Here is a 7,247-nt window from a genome sequence, read left to right as displayed (position 1 = left end):
AAATGCAGTTTAATGAATACTGACAATGCAATTAAAACTTTTCCTACGATGGGTAAATCCCAAGGAATTTGATGAGAAACAAATAAAGGTAGTTATGAATCGCAGCTCCTTTATTTTTGCAGAACAAAAGAATGCAAATTAAGAGGCACAGATAGTAATGAGCAAAACATCCCATCATCAGAGAAACTTATCTTTATTCTTCAACTACATTCATATCTTTTTCCCCGTTGTTTTAATGGTTCTCCATTAATGGATCAGTGAAAATACTAGAACTGATTTCTCCTCTTGAGGCATCGAAAGAAGTAGTAATAAGAAATAATTCTGATAATATCAGTGATTGACAAACTTCCAAAAAATATGGAAGTATAGTTAAGATAATGCTCAGTGCTCTCCTGTGTCGAAGATCCCAAGGCCCCTTACAAGTGGTGCATGCAGGCATTACTCTGTCTGTCAAACAAGCACAAAGACCTTCAGGATACAGCAGTTGTTTAACAAGACAATATAATGATGCTATGGGATGCAGACAAAGTAAGGCAGATGTGGTTAGATTGGTGGGAATGTTTACGTGCTTAGAAAATAAACATCTGCAAAGTTGATGTTTACTTTTAGAAGTTCAAAATAATTCATTGCATTACCCTTCACCTTCTCAAAAAGTGATTTGTAGTCTAACCGATTTGTTACTTGTCTAGAAGAGTGGAAGGGTGAGATGTGTGGCAAAAGGTAGGTGAGACTCATTGTGTTTGTACTATTTCAGAGCAATCAGAGTAGCAAATTACAAAACCCAGGAACTTTTATTGCAAACTTCTCCTTCTTCCTCTCCCTTTCCCTCTCCCTGTCCCTTTCTGTTTTGTTTTATTTTATTGATTCAACTGATGAATGGTTCCTAGTAGGCTCAGATTTTGGCATCTAGAAGTTCTCATTTTCCTTGGTCACATCACATCTTACCAATTACATGGGAAAACCACAACTGTGACTTGCATATTTCTCTACGATAGAGTTTTTGCTGATTTTAATTTGTTTTCTTGATGTTCATAGAAAGAACTCAAAGTTTTTTACTCCTTTAGACAACTTCAGGGCCCACCCTTCAACCTACTGAGTCAATGCAGTTTGTAGGATACAATATGAGAAATGTTGGAAGGGACTCAGTGAGGGCTTTTGCAGTAGATAGATGATGTCCACCTCAGTGGTCCTGTAGAGACCTGTTTCAGCCCTCTCAGCGACTGAACTTGCATTATTTTTACCTTTCTTTTTATATTTTAATTTTTATTCCCACAAATTTTCCAGTCCTTCTTTGCAATTAGAAAAGGATGCAAGAGTTTAACATTCAGAGTTGTGATGACAGTAGCATTCCTTAACTTTGTTAGTATTTTCTCTTATGGAATCATAGAATCATTTAGGTTGGAAAAGACCCTTAAGATCATTGGGTCCAACCGTAAACCCAACACTGCCAAGACCTACTAATCCATGTCCCTCAGTGCCACATCTTTTAAATACCTCCGGGGATGGTGGGTCAACCACTTCCCTGGGCAGCCAGTTCCAGTGCTTTTCTCTGTTACCATAAAGGAAGAAGGAGAAAATGGATTCAGCCACAGTTCTCTTCAATAGTGTAACTACATCTCTCACCCTGGCAGCTAGCACCAGTACAACATACTTCATGAGCAGTTACTTTGATGGACTGTACCCCTGTGACATTGGACAAGAGCAGTAATGGCAGGCAGTAAGTCCATCAAATGGATTCACATCGAAAAAGCTGCAGACCTTGTCAGAGGGTGACCTATGTGTGACGGTATGACCATTAATTTTCTCTTTTGTGATTTTTTTTCCTTTTCACTAGCAAAGATTAGTCTTAATTAAACACTAGCTGTTAGATCAAAGGGAATTAGATCAAAGGAGGAGAAAACCCGATACATTAGTGATAAAGTATTTTGGCATAATGCTTTCCCAACAAGCCTGTGAAAAATGTTTTCGAACCATACATTGGTAGCGAGAGCCTGAACAATAGAAGCCTTGTGTTTATTTATAGATAGGGACCTGCAAATTACCTTTTTTCTTTTTTTTTTCCAAGTCATATAAATATGTTGCTTTCAGGACTTTCTCAGATAAAGGTATCCAGTTATTGACAATCAACCTGGAAGTGGTGCCCAGCTTCAGTAATAAGTACAAAATAGTCTTGCCTTCGCTACAAATAAGCATCTCGAGTTTAGGAGGCAAGTGAATTTGAAGATGATTAAGTGGAAATCTGCTCAAAGTTTTAAGAAGGATTTGACAAGAGAAGCAATTTTCCTTTGAGCTTGTATTCAGCTTTGAATCTCACTAGAACAGAGCTTTCATTTCACAGGCAGTCACTCACTGCACACCCAAGCTTTAAAATTTAATGAATGCACCCTTTGCAGGAGACTCTGGCAATAGCTCAGATATATTAGTAAGTGCAATGATGTCAATCAAAAAAAAGAAAAAGGAAGTACAAGTGATGTCTTTCATTGTTATAATCTTATAGATTCCAAGCTTCTGTGTTTTGAATTCCAGAACCATTCCCTATTTTGAACAAAACAGAACCTTAAGAAAAATAAAATCAGCCCATAAGATATATCTGTTCTTTTCTTAATTATACTAATTATATTATATTAATTAATATGCATCATTTAGAGAAGGTGTTTTCAATTTAAAATAGCCAATGGTAATTTTTATGTAGCTACTCTGAAAGGTAGCCACAACTCACATATGTAACAATTTCAGCCAGTGTTAGCATAGCAATTGCTATTTATACATTGCACCAACAGGATTTAGAAACATGCCGTGGCAAGGCTGGAGTTAACCTCATGAATAAGACAAGGCTGAAGGAAATGGGCTCAGCTGCGGGGAATAAAAGAGCAGGAGGAGGCAGGTAAAGCTTTGCAGAGAGTAAGGAACATTCAGGGGTGTGGAGGGTATTGATTTCATGAGCAATAGTGGTATGTGGCTGGTGTGGAGGAGTGCTGTGTTAGGGGGCTGCCTTCTGTGCTGGAGAGGCTCTTCTGGAGGGCAGAGGCTGTCCCAGGTACAGCCATGGGATTTTAGCCTGTTGCTGGGACTGTGCTGGCTTGTTGCCTGGTGAAGATTATTCCTATGTGAATATGCAGGTACACCTCATGAGTACCTTAGCATTCTCTATCAAAGCTTGTGTTGCATGTCTTGTGGACTCAGGGCTTTTTGTGTTGTGCTAGGAACAGGTAGGGAGAAATATGAGTTTCCTTTGTGAGAATTGCCATGTGTGACATGTGAAGCCCTTTCAAGTGCTGTGTCTATCGAAGATTCATGATTTGAGTTGATCAGTTAGCTGAAATTGAGCTGTTTCTTCCTCCTACTTGAAGTTAGGATGCCAAAGGCCTTGCTGTTTTTAAAGATTGAGTTTTATTAAGGTACTCTGAATAAGAATGCAGAGCTGCTATGTAAACTGGAACAAAATGAGTGTTATTTAACCTTGAGTTATCTCGCCCACTATATCATTGTACAACGGGTGATTGTCTTAGATCCCGATAAATACATGCTGTCTTGTATGCTCTGTGGACAGAGTGGTCTCCACCATATCTGAGTTTTTAGGTATGAATCTGCTGTCTTCTACCTCTTAAGAGAGCCTTAAATCTCAGTCTATGCTGTAGATAGCCCATTGCTTAGTCTCCCCCCGGCTTGCTGCCTGATCCTGTGTCCTAAGAAGTCTGTGCCAGCAGAAGAGGTGCAGCACCCTCGGAGAGCGTGCCATGTCCTTTGCTCTGGCTGGGAGCAAAGCTGCCTCTTTATCTGTGCTCACCTTGAACAAAACCATAGGGGTATTTAGTAAATTGGCCAAACAACCTGTATCATCCATTACAATAGCCATGACTACTATGTGCAGATGGAGGGAAAACCAGTATATAGGTGCAGCAGTTCTTTTTTATTTTCATTTTGATCAATTGATTTTATTTACCGACATTCCACTTACCTTTACCATCTTCTTGAGCTCACATCTGCTTGGAAGTAATGGAAACTCATAACTTGCATTTATAACTGGGAATGTTCCATGTTTTTCTGTTCTGTGTTGCCTGTTCTCTTTTGCTTTTATAGTCCTGGCTGACTGTGTTGAAAGTAATAATTGCAATAATAGATATAGGAACCATAACTTGTAAATATAAATGACACTTCTAAGCTTGATTTAATCTCTTCATAAGAAATAATATGCACTCTTGTTCTTGCCATGTCGTTTTTGATTAGGACTTTGAAGATGATACTGATAATTAGTGCTTCCAGCAGACACACATTTGCACGAGTGAAGAACTCAGCTCAGCAGTCTCCTACATTGAGAAAATCAGTAACCAATCAATTATTCCTAAGTAGGAGGAAAACTACTTTGCATAAGAAAAGATTAATGTAAAATGTAACTGTTGCTTTTATAAAAACAGGATTATTCATTATTATGTATCTCAAAGCTCTGATCCTACATAGAAGGCTACATGTCAGATCCACGAGCCAGATTACTCCTATATCTTCTAGTCCTAACGTATTTACTCTAAGGACATGACTAATTGTGTAGTATTGTCTTTTTTGTGAACAATAACCAGATTTGCTTTTAAATTAGTGTTTTCTTGAGGCTAAATAGGATAAATATAATGTTTTAGATAATTTAGAGTAATGAACTGCTAAAGGGATGAAACATTATAGGATCCAAGTAATATTTTCTGGATAATTCTTGCTGAATCCTGTTATGTTGGATGTGATCAAGAGAAGCTGACTGTGTACTAAGAAAAGTATAGTAATTCAAGAAAAAACATTAGTAACACTAAGAGATAGTTACTCCTCTTTAATGATTAACTGTACTTGAAGAAACACAATAAAACGTCAATACATTTCCAATGCTTTGGATTGTATTAGATTTAACAAGGGAATACTTAGGTACGAATTATGGATATGAGGTAAAGAGGTTTATCTTGAAGATTTGCTTTTTAAAAAATAAAACTAATCAGAAAACAGTAATACTCTGTGTGAACATTGCCTTTCATTTCAGGGTGCTTAAGAAGCATTACCTTTACTTAGAAGCTAACAAATTGCTCTCTAATTCCCAAAGTTACTCAGCAACTTACAAGTGATTAGCATTTTCTGATTTGTGCCTCATGTACACACATCTAAATACCTTCCTTAATGGCTCTGAGTATGTATCTACTCCTCTTAAGCTCACAAACCAGTTGTAATTAAATGTGCTTGTATATGCACCTTTAAAGGATCATGACTTAGAACCTCTTTGCATAATTTTTCACCTCTAGCTTTATAGTAGGTGTGGTATTTGGTGCTAAATTGAAAGGCCACAGCAACCAACAAGTTACTAACTGATGAAAAATAGTCTGTAAAGAGAATGAAACACGCTTATTATCTGATACAGTTGCAATCAAATTCCCATCAAAGCTGAAAATAAGACTGTGCTTTGTTCCTTAGGTGCTGTCTAGGATTTCGTTGTTGAAAGCAACTACTTCTGTTGTGGTTCTTCTTCCCCTCAAATTAATTAATGGAACTGATTTGGTTTTGGAGATTGATGCTATATTTAATAATAAAACAGTGCTGACTGCAGAAGATTATCTTTTATTTACTTTAGCTAGCTTGTACATGAGGTGTGACCCAGCATCCTGTTTCAGCTGTTGTAGCCTATGTGATAAAATACCTGACTTCTTATATTTGCATTTAGGCCAGTGGTGAGGTGATGGTGGCATATATAGCAAAAAATATGCTGGTAGCAATTTAGAAAAGCAACTAGATTTTCTGCTTTGGTGAGCTGAATTAATTCTTTTAGAAACTTGGTTATCTAATCTACTCTGCTAGAGACCGTTGGATACTCTTTGTTTTACGGCTATCTGGAAATGGAGAAACCTTCCCTTGGTAGAGGTAATAACGCTGAAGACAGTTGTTCTGTTAAGCTCAAATCACCTGCAGCATTCTCTCTGTACAGAGTATGGGCTGAACGAACTCTTCCCAGTCAATGCCTACAATCTGTATTATGCAAAAGCTCTATTTTGTGTTCTGCCTTCTAAAAATGCGGTGCTTGGGTTCTTTGTGCAGGCTGTGGCACGAGGTACTGAATGCCAGCAGTTCCTTACAACAAACATGGCTTTCTTCTTTTAGTGATGTTATTTAGAAGTAGAATTTTCAGTTACTTACCTGAATACCATATACTGTTGACTGCAACTAACATGTAAGTTTAAATAAAGGATTATCAGCACATAACAAACATTTGAATGTAAATAATATTTATGGGGGGCAATGAGGCCTAATTTCATTATTTCTTCACAATACAAACACTGGTTTGGGAAGTATGACATGTGTGGACATGAGGAAAGCTTGTATGAATACACTTGTTAGTAAACCACAGCTAGTGTGTGATAACCGAGAGCCTGGTATGTATCAAGAGTACGTTTTGTAGCTGTAGTTTATCTATAAATCCACTGACATAATATTATAAATCTACGTATTGAGCAGTCCTGCTTTTGGACTTCTGACACTCCTGGGAGTACTGTTGCTTGCTTTACCCCAACTGCAAATTATGCTGAAAGCTAGTCTGTTATCAAGACATTCTATTACACATCTTCATTTATCTCTATTATCTTGCCCGGTTTTTTCTCTTTATTAATGCATGACACACTAGAGCACCCTTCGGTGCTGATTTATACTAGTGTCACAAAAATTGTGACCTGCAAAAAGGAAATTCTCTCCCTCAAAAGGATGATATATGTCTACTTAAGCCTGTAATGACATTAAATGTTAATGTTTTCCTGAAATGAATCAGACAGAAGAGGTATTTGAAGGAAGAGTAACCCAGAAAGCACGACCGATTGAAACCAAAGTCTCCTAATGCACTTCTTCAGATATCCCGCGATGTGAATGACACTTGAAAGTACTAAGCCACTTCAGAATGAAAAGTGATGATACTTGTGCACTAATAGTAGTAGGAAGCCTCTTAAAGAAACAGTAAATTTTGAGGGTTTTTAAATATGCCTAAGATTTGGCAAGAAAGGAAGCTGAAAGAAAGACTATGAAATGAGGGTTTTTTTAAAGCAGAAGACAGGTTTAATATGGGATACTGGATGCCTTGGCTTCTTGTGCACTGGTTATATGTTATGCACTTCTTATATTATGCACTGCTGTTAAAGAGCATTTAGTGATCAAAATGTTTTTTTTCAGTTTTTCATGCAACTTAATAATAAACAGAGACCCTAAAGGCATTCAAACTCCCTTGAATACATAGGGAA

The sequence above is a fragment of the Phaethon lepturus genome, unplaced genomic scaffold, assembly GCF_000687285.1.
Source record: "Phaethon lepturus isolate BGI_N335 unplaced genomic scaffold, ASM68728v1 scaffold6676, whole genome shotgun sequence".
Classification (NCBI taxonomy): Eukaryota; Metazoa; Chordata; class Aves; order Phaethontiformes; family Phaethontidae; genus Phaethon; species Phaethon lepturus.
Note: the sequence above shows the minus strand (reverse complement) of the source record.